The 21,288-nt window shown below is 39.5% G+C and overlaps 1 protein-coding gene across 2 annotated transcripts in view; it reads right to left on the bottom strand.

Annotated features, from left to right (window-relative positions):
* The window catches only part of gmds (GDP-mannose 4,6-dehydratase), a 303,343-nt gene that overhangs the window by 203,354 nt on the left and 78,701 nt on the right, over positions 1-21,288 (bottom strand). The window lies entirely within an intron of this gene.

The following is a 21,288-nucleotide window of genomic DNA, read 5'->3' as shown; positions in this document are numbered from 1 at the left end:
ATTCAGCACAAAGGATTAAGAAAAATTGGGAATTTGTAATGTAACAGCCTTCAAAGCATTTACAAGATTATTATGTCATTTCTTTTTCTCTGCAGGCCATGCACATTAACATCATAATTGTCTTTGGTTATAAAAAACAGAACTCGGTGTTCTGAGTTGTATGCCTTTTTTTTGCCTGTACTCATTTAACAGCTAGTCAGATTCTTAGTTTGGATCCTTTACACACACTTTTTTTAGAGCTTTCTAGACTCTCAAGCTCTCAATCTAGTCAAGGCCAGACTGTTATTTTTTTTGTCGAGCTACACCTTTTCTGTCACAAGATGAAATTGCTTGATTCAGTTCAGCATTTCTCTATCAATATAATATAATGTGCCGAGATCAGATATGGTCCTGAAGCTAACAGAAAGTTCAGTATTAATTAGTAATCGATTATCTGTGAAATAATCAGTCTGCCTTCTGCTTTGCCACTTGAATGGCTATTGATCTATTTCACGCTTTCGCTACATTTGTTTTCATAGTTCCCAGTTTTTTGTTTACAGTTCTTTCATTTTCATTCACAGAGCACAGTTTTGTGAAGCACAAACATCACAAATTCAATGTCAGCTGTCACCCAAAAAAAAAACAAAAAAGCTGAATCAGCAGTTACTTTACAGATCAAATGGAAGAATATTCTCTGCCATCTTGCTTACAGTACAGCCTCCTGTACAAGGTTATAGTGTGACACTATATTTGAGCGTGGCCTGGGCACTGAGGACATGTGGGAGTGAGCCATTCTGGGGGCTTATGAGTACCGAGTACGTGAATGTTTACCTTTGTGTACATGGTTATGTTTCAGTTTTGTTGCTGCAGTCCTCTTCTGAGAGTTATGCCCTAGGCTGTCACGTGCTTCCCTACTGTGCTTGCCCATCTCCACTGTCCATTCAGCTTGCCAACCTGACTGGGCTGTTTCGGCGTGTGACTTGCTGTCCATCTTTCTGACCATAAGGTGCGTGAGCAGGTATGCGCCCTCTGCTGGAGATTCTGAGCAATGCTGTTTTCCCCTGAAAGTGCTGTTCCAAGGACAAGAATTTATTTTGTTCATGGAGACTTGCCTTTTGTGCTAGACAGCACTTTAAAAAGCCACAATAAAATTTAAAATGCACAGCACAATAAATACAAATTATTGACTATATATAACTACCATTGCCATGTGAAAACATCGCCTGGTGGCTGGAATTGTCTCCAGATCACACCATGAAACACACAGAACAATGGGGCTTCAAGAGGCTGGAGATCAGTAAAAATGACCCCGCAGTTACGAACTTACAAAGACGGGCTCCTCACCCCGTTATTAAATAAAGGAAACCTTACTCAGTGAAGGAAGGATACCCACTTTAAATAAGGAAATGAGTATGCAGGATGTCCACATGCTGCTTTCTATTAACGATAAGCAAAGAAGCAGAGTGGCCTGCAAAAGACCCTTTAGCATCTTTCATGATTGTTTCGCCTGCTTGTACTGTATATTATCTGACTGCCTTCATCGAGGTAATCAAGCAACAGGTGGGTCCCATTTGTGAACAGTTTGCTCAGTGTTTTTCAGTCTCTTCATCTGTAAAATTAAGCCACGGGAGCAATTGTTTCTAAATGCTTGTTGGGTTACTCTCTAGTTAGGCAACCAGTTCCTGCATTTGTTTCCAAACCTCCGGACACCTGAAAAGCCTGACAGGTATAGTGACAGGAGGCCTCATTGGCAGATTCTTGTGCTTTGCCTTTTCTTTTATCTTTTTACTGGACCGTTTGCCACTCGCTCATTTCACGTGCTTCCAAGAGTCTGGCAGGTCAAGCTGAAAACACTTAAGAGCCTGCTCCTGTATGCCAGCTGAGTGCTTGGGTCCCAGGGAGTCAGACAGGGATAGGTTTCATGACGCTATTCCCATAGTCTTTCTCTTTCTTTTCAATATCAAGACCACACCAAATAAGCTCTTAAATTTTAGCAACTACCTCTGTTTGATGCCGAAAACATTTGAAATCATGCAGTTTTCTATCCTACATTTAAAAGATAAAAAAAACAAGAGAAAATGCAAGAATGTGACTGCTTTCAAGAAACACAAAGCAAACAGGAAATCTACAATGGCCCACTGTGCTAATGTACCTTATTGCTAGCGCTCATCTGTTCCATGGTAACAAAAATATTCAAATTCAGATTTCCACAAAGTACTAAATACTTTAGCTAGGCTCTTGAGCGCTTTAACTACTACACTACAGTATAAATAAGAATTAAGCCTGCTAGCTCTGAAATACAAGCCCTCTAATCCATTCTTATGATATCATGTAGTTTAACAACAGCAACTTAATTATGCCCTGCATTAGTAGTACTGTACAACAAATTATTGTACTATAAACAACAGTACATATACTGTATGTAAAGAAGAAATTACTGTACATAAAAATCTAGCAGTTTTATCAGAAAATGAAGCACGTGTCAGCAAAAAGACAGCAGAGTATTTTTTTAACTTGAGATTTATATTACAGAAACCGAATCACTGCAAACACCTATTTATTCTAAATGACCGGAAATGTTCGGACAGGGCTGCATACTAAAACTCAGATAACCACTGCACTTAAAGCTTTAATTACGACTGACAGCACTGTTCTGAGAGCAAACAACTGAGATTAGCACAGAAACAAGAACTTAAAACTAAAAGCAGAGTTCACCAGCCTTTTCTCCCTGTGTCATTTAGGTGTGTGAACTGAATGCATGTAACTCATGGGGGGTCTGCCGATATACAGTAACAGGGGTTACAAACACTGAAAAGTGCTCCACTACAGCCTTGTCAGCTTCTGGAAAAAGGTGGCTAACCCACAGAGATAAGACAGTAACAACCCACAGGGTAGGCTGCTTAATACTGTATGTGTGCAAGAAAAAAAAACAGGTTTATGGGTTTTTTTTATAATCACCAAAGTCTTGCTCAGTGGAGTGTAACCACCCGCTAATACCTCCTACCTAAAACCTAATCAAAGAAAACAGCGGTTGCTAATTAAACGGTGGGAGGCCCCTGGAGCACTGCTGGATTTATGGCCTGGTAGAGGAAAGAATCATTAAGATAACAAAGTGATAATGTAATTAATAGCTGAGAGATAAGACCTTCGGTTCACTACAGATAGAAAAGGTGTGTCACATTTAGTCAGATGTACCATTAAGAAATATCCTAAGGTATCAACGCAACAGTTTCTATAAACACTTAAACAATGTGGATTCTGCATGTGAGCCAACTGTCCCCGATGTTTACTTGTACACTGTAATTGTTGGATGCCGAATAAGTTTCAGAGTACCTGAAGCAATCTCCTCCATCCAATTTCTCACACTCCCATGCAAATGTGTAGACAATTTATGGGAGCTGGTTGTATTTTTCCCCTTTAAATGGGACAGAAAATTCTGACTAATTTTAGTAGGAGTACATTGTCTCTTGTAATGATTGATGGAGCTTTTATCAGCCTGACTGGTTAGTTTAATGACCAGGTCTGAAGATAATTCATCTTCACTCTCGGGGGGGGGGGGGGGGGGGGGGGGAAATTAACATCTCTTGAAGGGTGACAAACTTGACCCTTATACAGCTCCCAGAGGTTAGGACACTTAGTCCAGCACTGGAGCTTCAAAGGTTATGACACTAAAGATAACTCAGGAGTCACCCAGGAGTCAGGATGAGCTGGTGGCAACGGAAACATGTCAAGTTTCCCCATCAGTAATGAAACTCTGGAACAGGACTGTTTGGCCTGTGAGGTGTTAAAAGATGACTGGCTCGAAGATTTTTTTTTCCATTCTCCCCCCCGTTTGAGGACTTTGGGATCCATAGCTATGTGCTAAGATGTAACAAACACATATAGCAACTGACTATTCCAAAATCTGTTGGGATCATTGCGGACTGCGGATTATTTGGAATTCTAGAATAAAAATCTGTACCCGACACCCTACAATGGGTTCATGTGAGTAACAAACCCCTTGCTACTCAACAACTAGGGTTTAAGAAAAAGTATACACTTTCTGAAATGACATACTGTACTGTATAGTAGACACACTGATGTTTTTTCAATAGTATGCCATAATACATAAGTATAACATAGGGCTGGGCGATATGGCCAAAAACATTGTCACGATAAAAATTTTCATATCAGTCGATATCGATAATTATCATGATAAATGTCAAATCATTATTTCTTTCAAGTTTAAAGGTAGATTTTTTCTCCTGAGTGAAAGTTGAAGAAACCAGACAGTTAATTGGTAAATTAAACAACTTTTTATTTTAAGAACACAACAAACACTTGCAAACAGCAGAAACATTAAACAAATCTGTTAGCTGCCCGGTCTGCAACATGCAACATGCACGCACATTTGCGCAGTATTATCATGCACAAAGCATGAACATATATATCGAACATTTATCGAACTTTTGTTAAAATTATATCGAGGAAAATTATATCGCGATAATTATCGTTATCGATTTATCGCCCAGCTCTAGTATAACACATCAGTTTTTAGTGAGAAATTTCACTACTATTTGAGCACCTCTGGTCTAGGGAAGGCCAGGAAAAGAAGTCAAAAGATGTAATGCCAGGCATTTCTGCCTTGCAGCAATGACTATGTTGAGGTGTGATTAGATATAACACTCCATGATTTAATGACTGTAGGCTCAGGTTCTGACGAGTACAGGGATCTATACTTTTTTTTGGGAAAGTTACAAGGATAAGCAAATATTGTAATAACAGCAAATGAAATTCAGAAAAGATTTAAAGTTCAAGGCTGCTGGTGTTTAATGTAATCATTAATGTAACTGTTGGTTTTTACATACCTAGCAATAAAATAAATCCTATATTAATACTACTGAAACCATTAATACAAAATATGAAACACTGAAATGGTGTAAATGAGGCTATAAATTAAAATACATGGGTGTTTCTGTAGATACATCATTTATATCTTATAGACAAAAGGAAATAAAAGGAAAACAAAATGTTAGGATACACAGCAAACTGTAGGTGTAGATTTTAAATCAAATGATGATATTCAAGTAGGTAACTGCATCAGCAGGCTGCAAAGGAACAAGTAAAGACTTATTCCATATACCTTTATTCCATAAAGAGAAGAAAAGAAACACAATGTTTCGGCTGTGGAGCCTTCTTCAGGTGTTGATGATCTGAAGAAGACCCCACCAACAAAACGTTGTGTTTCATTTCTTCTCTCTTCAGCATGGAATAAACCTTTACTTGGTTCCAGGTGATGATATGTGAAAATCTCATAACACAGTATTAAGTCTATTTTTGTCACATTATAGAAAATATATTACTACTCTGGAACCATCAAGAGAAGAGCAATCAGAAACATTCAGGGGCTAACGGGAATTTCACTGAAGGGGTGAAGGAACTAAACCTTTTTAGTCTTGAACAGAGAAGGTTAAAAGGGGACCTGATACAAGTTTTAAAACGCCACTGGCTCTGACAAAGTCAACCCAGCGAGCTTCTTCAGAGCGGGCAGTGAAATCAGAGGACGCAAGTGGAAACTATGTGGAAGTTTGTGCATTAAAACTATGTGCATTAAAAAGTGAAAACAGGAGGCGCTTATATCCAGAAAGGATTGTGGGATACTGGAACAAGCCACCAATCCATGATGTTGAAGCAGAAACCCTAGCTTCTCCCAAGAAGTGGCTAGGTGAGATCCTTGGACCAATTAACTGCTACTACTAAGTACTAAATGTGCTAGTTGGGCTGAACGACCTTCTCTCGTTCGTAAGCATGCTCATATACAGTACGTTTTGGAACTGCCTTCAAAGTGAAAGAGTCTGATGACCAGAGACCCCTGACAAGATTCAAATCTCAGCTTGTCCTGAAAAAAGTAGATCAGCCCTTGGAATCTACTGGGAGCTTTTGTGTTACTTGGCTCACTGTAGAGCAGTATCTATGCATCTGGAAGCAAGACGCTGTGCTTGAACACATCTTTTTTCATGTACTGTAGATGTCTCTGAGCACTACTAGCACTAGCCCTGCAGTGTCATGGTAAATTTTTCCGCAGCTCCGCATGAGCACTTTGGAAGCCACTGTGAAGATGTGATGTTCTAGGAAATCAGTTCAGTTCTGGGCAGGAGCTGTAACCCTCAGATGTTCACTTTGTGGCCAAGTCACTTCTGGCTCCGGTTGCTGGCCACCAGTGATCATAAACAGTAACTCTACACACTGCAAACACTTCCAGCGTGTGAAACTGCGGAGCATCGCTGGAGGCGTCAGAAGGTTTAATTCCTCTCAGCTTGCAATGTCAGTCCAAACTGAACGACACATCTATTAGATTTATTATTTTCCAACCCTTACACCTTATTTTCCACCGTTACACAATTCTTCCACTTACTCCTACCAGTATGGTGTCTTGTGCGTGCTCTCAGATTGCAGACGAAGGGTGGTATTGAGGTCAGGAACAATGTGGATGCGCAGTCAATAATGTCAGAGAAAAGGCTTAGTGCCCTAAGAGGAATACTGCCAGCATTTAGTCACTGTTGTCCATGTTACCTTCCATGGCCATTATGGGCAAGTCTGAACTTTTCAAGTGCCAAACAAAAATGTAATATTAATACCTCTTGAGTACAGGGTTTGTTTCCTATGTTCTGAAATGTTGTTACAACTCTGTTTTCTTGTGTCTTGTGTTTTCTGTCAGACTTGCCCATAATTTATTTAAAATTTATTTAAAACTATTAACATGCCCACCTAATCACATTGGCATTCTGATGCTTTTTAAAAACCACTGGGTCTAACTTTTTTCTCAACTGGATTAGACTCACCATTACAATTTAATATCATTCTACAAAAATTATACCGTATATATAGGAAACTGGGCCTGAAATACAGAGTGATTCACTCATCATTCGCAATTTTCAGAATTGCCCCAGGAGCCTCATCAGCAAATTGTCCTTTCCCGTGAGTTAGAACGCGTGCAATTCTGTGATAAATGTGTGGGGGCCATTCCAAGCCTTGATGAAAGATGCCATATTGTACGGTTCTCAAGCTTCCCTGCGCCAGATCCAAAATTAAATACAGTCCTAGACTGCCAGGTTTTCTCCGAATCCCACCCTGTTGAAGTCCCCCTGCTCTGGGTTCGCACTTAACAAGAGCCAGCTCTGTGCAAGGCCCCGTCGGGCACTCCCTGGTGGACCTGACGCACAAAGCTGGGTCTGTCAAGGACGGCTGTGTGCTCCCCCACCCGAGGAGCAGGAGCAGCACGTATTACAAAACAGTTGTTTGCTGACAGACTCCTAGCGGGGAAGTCGAGTTTGAGTGAAGTGGTTAACCCCCATCCCTTCCCCACTGATAAAGTGCTTTGATAAGCAGGCTATACTGGTGAAAACTGGCAGGCCGGCCTGGCTGACGGTTCTCAGGAATGAATGCGCGGTTTGTCTGGAGGTGGAGGCGAACACACACAAGGCGCAGGATTCCCTGCATTTTTCCTCACTCTCAAAGCCGGTACGAAGGAAACTTTGATGTATCAAAGAAACGTCAGGCTCTTCAGATATGAGAAACACAGAAAAAAAAATAATAAAGACTGGCAAGCAGGATTTTTACAAATATTTTGCTTCCTTTATGCACAGCAACTTCGTACAGTACCTTCTGCCGGTTCATTTTCTAACAACTTTACAGTAAACATTATTGTTGCTGGGGAGTATTTAAAAAACTGCACATTTATGCTTGCAAAATTAATTACAAACGGTTTAAATAATTCCCAACCAATGTACAATATTAACAGAGAACACCTCTGAAAGGCAAGGCTTTGTCATTGGCCTGGATTAAGTCAGTCTTGTCCTGCACCATGGATTCTGCGTCACCGTTACTGTCGATATCATTGTCAATGACAGCAATGGTGTTTTTTTCCCCTTCCTCTTGCGTAATCATTTCCCCCTGTAAATGCTGTGAGCGCGGATGGGAGATTGCACTACATTTTCTTCCCAGTTTTTTTTTTTCTCTTCGTTACTGATAATGCATTTTCAGCATGGCAAGGAAGTTACTAAGCACTATTTTAAATCTTCATGCTTTATGCAAGATGTTGAGTTTTGCAAACTTCAGAAGCTCAGCTTTTGGCATACAACTCAAGGGGGAAAATTATGTAGCTTTTGTAAAATGTTATGGAGCAACATATTATTTTGACACAGCAAAAACACCATACTAAGTCTTTCCCTTTTAAGTCAGATAGCTGAGTAAATCTTCTCAGCCGTGTTCTCTATTAACATTGTACTTTTGTTTGTTGCGGGTGAGCCTCTAGCCTCATAGCTGATGGGTTAGGATCCCCACTGCTGTGCCTGCTGTCATCTCAATGAGCCAGGTACTTTATCCCAGTTGCTCCAGTCCACCCAGCTGAGGTAACCAGTTGGGTAGCCCAGCCACAGGTGGGGTGACCCAGCAACAGACACGCATCCCATCCAAGGGTGGGGTCTCACACACTCAGTTCGCGTAATACTACAACAAGCTCCAGCCCCAGTCCCAGATGCTACGTTACCTTCTTTGTTGGACATGTTTTAAGTTCATTTTTAGGATTTTTCCCAACACACATAACCTTAGCACCTGTGCAGAGTCTCCTATATTTTATTTCAGGTGCACAGTATATTAGGAAGTGATATGGCAATGTTGACAAAAGGCAGTCAATGCAATTTTAAATTGTAAATGGCCCCCTTTTATATAAGGTGATATTACAACAGGGGAGTATTATAAACAGTCTTTATAGTTGCTGGGATGAGCTTCATCTTGATAAATATGAACCTCAGCACTTTATCAGTATATGATGTTAAAATCATAAATTAAAACCATAATTCTAGTAGTAAAAAAAGGTTAAAAGAAATCTTGTGTTGAAGGGAATATCCTACACTGACAGGCTGAAAGAATTGAATCTCTTTAGTCTTAACAGAGGAGACTGTAAGGGCACTTGACATTCAAAAGTGTTCAAGATCTTCAAAGGCATTGACAACTCAATCAACTCAGCAGATTTCTTCAGAATAAACAGGACACCAGTGAAAACGAACAGGGCACAAGCAGAAGTGCATTTCAAACTGAGGTCAAAGCAGATATTCCAGTGTGGCTTTCAAGAAACAGCTACAGTATATCAGACCCTTGGAGAAAGATACTAACTACCAAACAAGACAGATGTGCTGAAAAGCCTCCTCTTGTTCATAGCTGTTCTAATGCTGTTATGTAGTATTATATACATAGATAATGATAAAAATGCAAGTACACATAGACTTAACATATACTGTATATGTGTGTGAAACAAGACAGTCAAAATCACACGCACTCTCTGTTGGGTACTGTTTTCCCTATCTCTTAAACGTTTGGTTATTGCTGAAATTGAGTTTGACACCATGTGTGAAACAAGCCAGCCTTCTGCTGCCTGGCGATACAACCCTCAGCTATGTTCTTTCTGTTCCAGAAAACCTGCACAAGAAGTTCACACAAGTTGACAGGCATTTTCATTTTACCTAAGGGTGCATTTAGCGAAAACAATTAATTCACTGTTTGCCAAAAGCATACAACTTAAGGAGAGAAAAAAGAGTCCGAAGGAAAAAAAAAATAAAGTCCAAATATTACATGAGGAGGCCCAAGAAATGAATATTTGAAGCACTGACGCCATCAGCCAACAAGGGGTGCCATGTGTTTATGTTAACTAATGAGCTAATTACCCATTCGTAATCTTCAGCAATTGTGTAATTTTGAAGGAATGCTGTTGCTGCAAAGTGTTTCAGATTAAGGACTATTTCCTGATAGACAGGCAGACAACAGCAGCGCCTTTCCCACACCACACATTAATCCACAAATGGCTTTTTCTCCTTGTTTTTTTCAGCTACAGGGTCTTCGGTCTAGCAATAACGTCATCCTAACCCACTACAAATCTTCCCTGCCTTTGCCAAAGACCGAAAAATTGTGTAACTGGAATATTTCCCTACCAGGCTATCGCAATATACGCCAGTCTGAAATAAACACTGGGCTATACGAAACCGAGATGTGAAATTTTAATTATTATGTTACTGTTTCTTTGTGAGATTTGTTTGCCCTACATACATTGTTTTGGAAGCTCCACAATCCACCTGACTAAAGACAGACATGTTCAAGAAATATCAAAATATAATCAAATCAAAGAAACTAAATCAGATTCATTGTTGTTCCCACAATCACCAATAACACTCCTTTAGTATAATCAGACAAATTTCTCAAACACGTTTTTTTTCAGCCAATATCCCAGGGGGTCAAGCAAACGAGAGACTCAGGAGTCAAAATTGTGTGGCAAGATCTTAATTAATGGAACACAAGGCCAAACATTTTCTCTGTTTTCCTGTTGTTTCGATACGCAAATCACCTTTGTCAATTGAAATAAAAATACTTTTGGGGAGCGCCAAGCTTTTCTGTAATGCTGAAGGAGTAAACTACAAAAAGGTACTGTAGTAAAAAGTTCAGTTCAGTTATAGATGCACAATTTATTTTTATTTTTTTTTACTTCTGCACCTCCTGAAATGTATGTAAAACAGAGCACAGTTGCTGAAAAAACAGCTCTTAGGATAAGTGAGCAGATAGAGTGAGCAAAAGACTACTTTGTGCATTTTTGTTTAAAGGTTTGCTGCTTAATATCCCACCAAGAGTGTTCAAACCAAAGAGGCGAGGCTGAAAGACTCTGACCCTTTACTTTCAATGCAATCCTGTCTCACTTACAGATTCCAGGACAAGGGGTGGCCGGGGGGAGTCAGTTACTGTCTCGCTGAAGGCTGGACATTTTCTGATGGTTTCACCCCCATTCCTGGCTTTCGTTTTCGCATTATCACGGGGAGCGCAGCGAGATAAAGAGCAGAAAATGTTAACGGCTGAAGCACAGGCTGTTTTTCAGAGAGGGAGTCTCTGATGATGGCGCAGTTGCTGAAGGGCAAGCAGTAATGCCAGACATCTTCAGTTTCAGAATTTAGGCAAATAAATGACTGAACTGAGTGCTACCGAGCACGTCTGAAGAATGATATAGAAACCCTGTGCCTCTTAAAGGCCATGACTGCAGATACTGATTTACAGACTCTTGAGCGCTGAGAGCTCTGTTCCTCCCCCATTCGTACTTCAAGAAAACCTCTGGACCTGCAGAGATTTGTGAACTGGTGCTCAGCTAATCTTACCTCATCTCATCCCAGTTAACTGTACATGCATTATTATCCCAGGATCATCTTACCCGTCTTATAACTGTGTAACTTCAAATAAGAATTAATACATTTTTCCTGATCTAACCAATCTCCTTGGGGCTTCGCTGGAAGAGCAAATTGAAAAATGTCACAGGATGCTAACGTTTATAAGAATAATCTTATTTTTGTGTTGACCAGGTAACCCTTTTTATGCTTTTGAAAATCACGGCAATGCAGGTAATGTAACTTGGAACTCAAAGATCACACAACGTCTGCACAGCATCTGTGCACTAGAAAACACTTAAAAACACATCTGTCCACTAGCATCCAATTTGTTTCAATATTGCTCTCTTCCTAAAAAGAACATGAGACAACAGTCATATTAATTCATAATTTATCATAAATGTCATGAGAAAAGAATTCTAAAGTAAAGAATATATTTATTTACTATATACAAATTACAATTAAAAATGTACACAAAAATACGTTTTACAGTATATGTTTCCAGTAGGGCTGCTCTGCTCTCTAATACTCAAATGGCCATTGTTAAACAACAGTCGCCAGGGTGCCCACCGTTAGCAATACACCAGAATATTTCATACTGTTCTTTCGTCATCTTCGAAACCACACAAGGTGGGGTGAAGGTTAAATTGTTACCCCCCAGCAAATTAAATCTCTGAATAAACTATCGATTGATTTCATTAGGCAGCTCTGCCTGCCAGAGCAGCAGCATCCGCACAACCCAGGTGTGAAGAAAAAGAGCCTGTCCATCAGTGGACCCTGGGCACAGGACCACCACCACAGAGGACTCTCAGACTGAAAGAGGACCACAGCAAGACTTGACGACTGACAGTTTCTCTTTTAACTATTCACTGGATATCTACTGGCTCTCTTTCTTGCCAAACATCTGATCACAAATGACGAAGGATTACACTGCAAACAGCACTCTGTTGCAGTTACCTTTCTGTCAACAGCTCTGACTGGGATAGGAAATTCAGCATAAGACAAATGTGTTGTGATTCAGCTCACTTCAAACTGTCAGGAGAAATAGTTGCCGTTCATCATAAAATGATGTCACAAAATCCGACTTGTGTTCACCTACATTTGCACCGAGGTGTAATTATCCAGCTTTGCACGGGCTTAAGTAAACACTACACTTTATACATCTTATATGACAGAAGAAAATGACTAAATTTCAGGCATGTTTTAAACTAAGAGCATCTTCTCATGCTGAGAAGTGCCTTTATTTGGTCAAACCTTTTTATTAAGAATTACAAAGCTGGTTGTTTCACAGAGGTTTCGTGTTAAGACTTTCTTACTCAATAAGCTTATTAAAAGCATGGGAAATGTTTCCTTCGACTGTATATTAAAACAGGCATTTCCAGCCCTACCTCTCCATTAACTTAATCACCAAATAATATGCCCATTAATCTTTGGGTATACAGGGTAGCATTCTCCTTATTCGGTTTAAATAAAAAGCTCCTTTTTAATTAAGAAGCATTCTAGATGCCTTTCCTAATGACAGTTTAATTATTTTAATTCATCTCCATTATGGGATTTAAAGGCTGAAGAACAGACGCTGGACTGTGCTAAAAGAGGAACCAATCTCGGAGTAAAACGTCTCTCTTTGACATCGCTCTCCGTTTGCCTTGATCTGAGCCCTCTCACAAGTTAATCTGCTGAAGACAGGCTTAAGTCAAAGTGAAGGCCAAGGACGCTGCGGCCCTTTTTTTTTCCCTCTCGGCAGAAATTTAGTGGGAGGCACAAGGTGAGAGGGGGCAAAGACAACACAGTCCAGGGCCTGCTCTCACTGAGCTCCTCCGATGCCGTTAAAATCAATCCGTGCTCAAATTCCAGTCACTGTAGGTGGTCCAAATGTGAAACGGCCTCAGTGATGTAACAGCCTGACAGCAGTGAACATTCCAGTGCCGGGCCATAAACTGTGGACAGACAAAAACACTGTAAATTACACACATCTACCACTGGGCTCTGTAATTTTAGCCAGTTAACTGCAGCTATCGCCGAGTACCATCCACGTCAGGTCATGGTGCCCTTCGGCGTGAAACAAAAACACGAAGGTACTGTACAGCGTTTGGTCTTTGAGGGGCTCTTTGCACGGGCCAACCCTTTAACGCCGCTCAGAAAAGGCCGGTGCAGACACAGAGACCCCGCTTCTCACCGCTAGATCTGGAAAGCATGAGCCGTGCAGAAATCAACAAGTCACCAAGCTGTGTTGTGCTGGAGAACGACACTAGTACACACAGGAACACGGCAAGCCGGCAAGCCAACTTGTGAATCGGGAGTCCTCAGCCGTTGCTTCCACGTCTCTTAAGGGAAAGCTGGTGAGAACAGCATTCTGGAAGGGAAATGTGTCGTCCTCTGTATTTCAAAGGTCTTTTCAGGTCCTCATAGCAATGGCAGTTGACGCACAACACTAATGTTTCAGTGTGGGATACAAGACAATTTCAGCGTCCTCAACCACAATGAGTCAACCAAGAATCAGTGTTTCCTCCACAGTCCTTACCACTTTTCTCTTCCCCCTTACGCTTTCTGGAAGATTTTAAACAAGATGACCTTTTAGAAGAGAGAAGTATAGATTGGGCCTGCACTCATTCACGCTGAACAGTGGTTGGCTAGCACTACTGTTTCCGTAGCTGTCACACCATTACGAAGCTACCAGACATTTAATGCTACCTTACAGAAGGCAAGGCCACACTACATTTTGGGGTAAAATCACAAAAGGCAGGCCTCCTCACATTTATATAGAGTTTTGTTTTCTTGCTTTGGTGTGTGTACTTGATAATATTATGCAATTTTGTACAGCTTAACCAGGAAATCTAAATGAAGGAGATAATTCTCTACGGTTTATGTATTCATGGAATAACACTGAAAAGTCATATTCTATGACCATAAACAATGTAATGCTTAAGTATTGCTACATGCAGCTCAACAACCAGTCTAATTTACCTGTACCTACAAGAAAAGGCTTGCTAACATAGTAATAGAGAGAAATAGTAACATTGTTGGTAGTAAAGTTTATTTTCTATAAAACATACTATACAGTATAAGCTATGATATAAACATATCACAGTGCCTTGTTTTTTATAACATAACCTTGATCTCTACCAAAGGATATGCTCTTTAAAAATGTAGGTTTCGATGAAATACCAGTTTGGGGATTGTCAGTATCTAAGAATCAATGGTTTCAATGCACTCCTCTCATTAATTGTGCTTTGAATTCTACACCGTTTTTTTATTTCAAATACAACTTATGAGGCATGAACATCACTCACTTCATCAATGTTTTACAATGCTTTGATTTACATTGTAGCAACATTCAGAAATATTTGCTCAGTGTTCTCTCATAGAGCTGTAGCGGGCCATCTTGAGTTCAGCTGAAAATGGGTGAAATGATTTGGGATTGTGTTTTTTTTTCTAAAAAAGAAGAATAAATTGGTTCTTATCTAATTTATAAAATGGCAAAACTCAAATAGTTAAGGACACACAATCCCCTTGGTATCTAACATGTTATTCCTAAATTTGTTTGTTATTCAATAGGTTTTTAAGCTAAATTAAAGTGAATGGTGAAAACTGAGAACTGTAGCCCCAAAATGCACAAATTACAATCCACAAATAACTATTGCTGATAGTGCTGCAGCTCTAAATACAAAGGATCAATTGATTACAGGCTAAATCACAGCACTAGTGTGAAATCTTATGCTGGGTGTACAATATGACTCTTATGCTGGGAAACTGTTCAAGGACTAAGAGCCCTTTCACAGATTGGTGCATCCCACGACCTACCAAAACTCGTTAGCTCTGAAAGGAGCGTAATTCCTCTCCTAACTTTCCACCAAAACATCTTCTCAACGTTTCCCAGAGGTGTGTGAGTCATTTTGAGACACTAAAGCGAAATAATGTGGGAGTATCCCCTGTAGTGAATATACACATGAAATGTGGGTCATAAAACGTGCACTCCTGACTGACAATTCTGTATTGCTGCTGGACTCAAGAGTCCTGTAAAAAACAATGAGCAATTAACACAGGGAGTTCATTTACACATCATGGGTGGTAACTTTACCTGTATGGGAGGGGAAGGATTCCTGTGTTTTTATAAATGGATGCTCAAATGATTTGAGTGAGTCTAAAACAATTTTAAGAGTGTTTTTTAAAATATGTTACAGGTTTACAAAACAATTTTTGTCTCACCGTTATATTATTATCATTATAAACTATTAATGGTGCTATAGCTTTCAAAACAATAAAAAATTGTATCTAAAGTATCCTCAATCTATTTTTTACATGCAATGAAATGATACAAGAAAAATCAAGTTGAAGACACAGCCTTAGAATCACATGTTGGAGGCCAGATTTCATTTGTAGAGACTGAGCCTGTATCTGCAGTAAAGAGATACTGAAGTGTGTCCTTGGCTTCTTTTGTATTAGGGGTTTCCTCTCATCATAAAAATCATTGTCAAAGAAGAGGAAGTCCACACATCTCAGATGCTCAGAAGACTTAAAATGCAAGTGAAAAAGCAAACATTCAAGGATGCCATACTGTATGTAAGTAAACAGTACACATAACAAGAGTGTTAAACCACAGTCCAAAGCTGCTGAAGTGAAATATATTTTTTTAAAATGTAAAGTTCTTCTGTATCTAAATACTGATAAAAGCTCACTGCAGCCGCTGAATGACATGTTATTGGTCTTGGGTAGGTGGCAGCAAAATAAGATTTTGGATAAAAAACTTGTCTTGGCTCGCTACCAAGAACCTTGTGAAAGAAATCCTGGGTGCAGAACTTAAAGGGTTTGACCTTTTTTGATTTAAACTAACAGAATGAGTAAAACAGGACAGGTGAGTTCAGAATTCAACTATCAAGAGTAAAAAAACAAACAAGTACTGATATACTGTATACAGTATACACAGTTACAAAGCTGTCAATTGAAATGGTTTCTTAAGTGCATGATTTATTTTATTCTTGTAAAGTGTTTGTGCTTGTGCTTGTGCGCCACTATACCACCATTGATTCATTTATATTATAATAACTTGCATTATGTAAGCATACTACAATCTAGTGTAATCCTGGCTGGAGTAGCCCTACACTGATTGTGGAGCTCAATGGGTTTTTGAAAAGCAACATGTCTAGGAGTGACTGTCCTGTGTATTTTCATTTAACAGTAGATCAATTCAACTTGGAACCTGATCAATCCGTACCGCAAGTTTTCACCTAATTGGTACTGTCTTTTTTAGCAATCGTCTTTTCCTGTTCTATCCTGGAACCTTTCAAATAATGAGGACATTTCCCCTCAATAATTATGCTTACAACATGCAAAAGGTAGCAAACAAACACTATATTTCACTGATGAAGTGAAAAGAAATCGGAGCTCTTTTGGAGCTTTTGGGATGAAAAGCCCTACATAAAAGCGTGGAGTTAATTAAAAAAGCAATTCCAATAAAGCTAAAAAAAGACAGGTGGCTGGTGTGTTTAAAGGGTTAATTAAACAGTGGCTGGATGTCTGTGTCAGGACAGGGAGACTGGTGGAACTGTGGCACTCATTCTTCAAGTGCTGCCTTGGAGGGGTTTTCCTTCTTATCCCAGATTAAATTACAATCAAACTTGATTTTGTCATGTTAGCAAACAAAGGTTTTGAAGTGCGCTAACAGTGTAATAGCCTCTAATCTGAAACATAATGAGGGCTTTCTACGAGCCTTTTGTGCAGGAGAGTTTTTAAAGGCATTAAGCTAAAGGCACCCTTTTTTTCGCGCCTTGGTTTCACAGTTTGTAACAATCCTGGTATTGTCACTGGTCCTCTGTGCATTGTATGACAGATTTCAACTGAAGGAATCCTGTTGCATGCTGTCATGTCTCGACATAAAGGCTCTGGTATTTTGCACTGTTTAAAATCTTACCTCGGGGATGACAGATTTTTTTTTTTCCCTCGGTGCTTTATCTTAAAAGCAGCTTCATAATCCCCCCGATTTCTGAAGAGTGCAATGACTTCATGGCCCTGTGATACTGGCAGTCAATGTTACAGCAGTTCTGCAGGACTGGGTAAAATATGCTGATGGGGTTTGTCACAGAAATAAAGCCTACAGGTGTCCCAAGCCACTACTCGCAACTTAAAACGTTGCCCGCTCATTCATAAAGACTCTTCCGAAGAACAAAGGCAGCTTTCAGCCACCAATTAGGCATATTTTATGTCTTTCTGGTAATCACATTTTTATTAAACACTTCTTTCATATGGCATTATCCTGATTTTTATTAAACATCGGCGAGAAAAATGAACATTCCTTTCCCTTTTAAGTGAAGAACCACTGATCTGAAGAAAGATTTGAGTTTCTGAAGTGGATTTTTTTTTTGTCACAATGATGACATATCGGTCCTGAAGTACTCATCTAAAGGCAAAAAGCAAATTCTTTCATCTCCCTTCTACTAAATCACCTCGTGAAAATGTACGTAAGAACCACCAGCAATTGCATCAAGGCAGAAGACCATTTCTTGTCATGGATGCTGTCTGAAAGTTAAAAGAAGGATTTTACAAACATAACCATAGGAACACACAGTAGTCACATCTGTGGTTCATCTACTGTATACTGTACATTTCTTTACTGCTTCCAGTCACAGAAATATAATAGTTCAGTGATGTAATTTGTATAGCTAATAAAGGATGTAATAATACATCCACCATTTAAGGACGGCTATTTGCGTTTGGGAATAACTAACATCCTTAGTTGTTAGTAGAACCTGAACTGTTAACATAACCCCCCCCCCCCGACCTCAATCAGTTCTCAACTTGTTCTTTGACATTTACAATTTGGGCTATTTTTAGTGATTTGGCAGCGGCACAACCTTTTACTCCAGCTATGCATTGTCATAGGTCTGGCTCATGCACTGCACTGGCTGACCAGACTGACTAGGAGACTTGTCTGACAGTCAAAAGCTAAAAGGTGTTTTAGAAAGTACTGAAGGCGTATTTATGTCTCTTGACAAGTCTAGAGTTACCTGACATCTGTCGAAAATGTTGCTTTGATTTATTTTGTTTTTTCCCAGGGGGGAGGGCATCCTAGTTTCGATCCACCCAACAATCCGTTATCACAGCACTGTTTATTCCTGGTAGGGATTGCCACATCCCAGAGCCTCTCCCAGAATCACAGGGCACAAGGTGGGACTATACCCCAGATGAGATGACAGTACCATACCACTTCACCTCGGCAGCATGCCTTTGGAAGCTAAAAGATAAAACACTTTCATCCAATGCTTGAAAAAAATACGTTTTAAAAAAAGAGCTTCTTCCAGTCATATCTGAAATTGTGAAGAGGTCCAATAAGCTCTGCTATTGAAAAAGAAGCTGCATGACCCAGCAGGTTCCAAACTGTGATGAACAAATTCAGCATCGCCAGTGCTGTGTGGTTCAGAACAACAGCTGGGATATTCCAGGCTCTCCTGTGCTGCAGTGATCAGGTGCTAACTAGGCACCTGAAGTCTGGATATCGTCAATAAAGAGCTGCATCTGTTCTGCAATTGGTGCCACAGTTTTGGCCTTTCTTTCTTGGACCACTGTGTGAAAGCTAAAAAACTAAAAGGAGGGTTATGTTATAAATGGGTCGGACAATTGAAGACAAAGCTCTTCAACTTTCCCAAGAGGAGGACAGGTGTTGTGGGGAATTGTGAGACAATGAATTTTCGTTTCCCAGTATTCTAAATCTATGACATCAAAATACTTTTAAATACGTTTTGAAACAGCATTCAACAAAATAGCAGAAACCCTATTGCATCCTAAATATTGTTTATATGCAATTTCCAGAAAGATTGCTTAACTGAGCAGTTACAGAGGCCTGCATGATGAAAAAACAGTAAAAAATAAATGCAGCCTTGTGTGATATAAGCGTTTGTTTCAGGCTTCGTTTACATTGCATTTTAGAAGGCAAAATTATTGTTGCACCTTCCAGCCAAAATCACATTTGCCTTTCTGTACCTATTTCACTCTGTTGTTACTTAACATTCTGTTGACAGGGAGTTAAACAGAGCCACATGCGAGGGGCTGTCGGTTTCATGCTCACTTCCATCAGAGCACTGCAAAAAAAAAAAGAGGCATTTCTTGTACTCCATAGATCTGTTTGGAGTCATGGTATGAGGCCAAAGACTAAACAGATTTATAAACCTTTTTGTTCTGTCATTCTCTCTCTCCGCAGCATACAGCATACTGTATGTGAAACCTTTGCTTGGGTACCCGCCCTGACATGCCACACACCGAAGTGGAAAAAGAGGTAGCTCTCCTCTTGAGTGCACATGTGCTTAAGACAATTTCCAAATGTGATTCAGAACTGATGTCCAATGTCTGTATATGCCGTGACAGCGAAACCTGAGGTCCAAGGCAAACTGGAGTAAGCATCTGCAAACGAGAATAACTTCTGAAGACTTTGGTGCTATATCATCCAAGCTATGAATCACTCTCCAACTACAAATAAGAGCTGTAGAACTCCAATGCTTAATAGAGACATTTGGTCATGCAAAAAAAAAAAATCTAAAGTTTTTCATTTCACTTTCACTTTCATTTCATTTCAAGATCAACTGATTGAATTAGTATACTGTATATTACATTACATTACTGTTAGTATACTGTATGTACTGCATACACTATACGAACCCATGCTCTACTTATTTTTGAGGTATTACTGTTATACCTACAGTATGAAGGCATGAAAATATAAAGAAATACTGTACTACCTATCACCCGGTCAAATCTGCAGCTTTAACAGAATATGCAATACAGAACCTGATTTTTAAGACATAAATCAAACTTAAAATCACCCGAGACAGGATTTTGTTCTGAGTCCTGAAAGGAAGCAGCACTAAAAGAGCTAATACTTTAGCATGTAACAGAAGATATAGTAATAAAGATGGTAATATACAGTAACAGGCTTTCAACCCACAGGGGTGACAGACAATTACAGTATGAAGTTCATACAGTACGCATCACTGAAATCTATGCAGTATATGCGCTTACTCTATAATTTTGTCTCATTTGATGTTTACATCTACTTTAGTGCATGATTAATGCTATTTAGTTCTGTCAATCATCATTGAATCACATTAGCATGGACTTTAAAACTCGACCATGACAGATGCTGAACAAGTTGACCTTGAACATGTACTGGCATTCATTATTCCACAGCAACCTGATGGGCAACGGAGTTGAAATGTGACAGAAAAGTGGCCCTCAAAGGAGACCCCAAGAAATGGAAGGCCCTTACATGGCGCTGGTCTGGAAGCCAGCTCTGCTGTGGACAACACAATAAGCTTGTTGATTCAAACTTGCAGGAAGTGCAAAAGATGTTCAGATTTCAAGGGAAACATTCAAACAAAAAAACTACACAAAAAAAGCTTGTCAGATGTCCTTGCCACATGTGTGCCCTAAAGCCTGACTCTCTCTCGTTTGGATTCCAGAGTACACGCTGGTTTTGTGTGTAAAGTATAAAGTACGAGGAGCAAAGCAGCTGCACGCTCTGTAATGTTTTGTCTTTAGAATCAAGGTTGGGTTTAGCTTTTATAAAATCTGAAAATGTTAACTTTGTTTTTTCTACTGAGGTTAATCACTAGGGATCCATCTGTGTCTCTCCCTCAACATGCAGTACCGCATTACAAACAACAAAGTCTTCCTCATCCATTTCTGAGATCTGCAACAATAGAGAGAAGTATTTATAACACAAATATTGTGGCTCGTTTATAAACTTATCCAATTTGTCAAACGTGTTGACTAAGGCGACAATAACTTTGTTTTAAAATGCATTGGTAACTGCAGAAAGGACAGTGACACTGGTTATAAATTACTAAAAAAAAACATTTTTACACTAACACCAAGAATTAAATGGTAAGTTAAAATCTTTATATTTACTTTAATTATTTGATTTGTTATAAGCTGCAGTTCTCGATTCTGACAGATATCAGATTTGGAAATAACACATGCCATGCTGTGTAAGTAACCAGAATATCACAATCTGTAAAGGGTTACCAATTGCAGTTAAGTACCTTCTGTTAGTAAGAAAATGCCTTAATAAATTAACAAAGTTGGTGCGTTAATTATATATACCGCACATGAAAAAAAATTCTGTGATTTTATCACAGACATAAAG

Source organism: Atractosteus spatula, chromosome 6, assembly GCF_055471065.1.
Source record: "Atractosteus spatula isolate fAtrSpa1 chromosome 6, fAtrSpa1.hap1, whole genome shotgun sequence".
Classification (NCBI taxonomy): domain Eukaryota; kingdom Metazoa; phylum Chordata; class Actinopteri; order Semionotiformes; family Lepisosteidae; genus Atractosteus; species Atractosteus spatula.
Note: the sequence above shows the minus strand (reverse complement) of the source record. Positions and strands in the feature narration are given on the sequence as shown.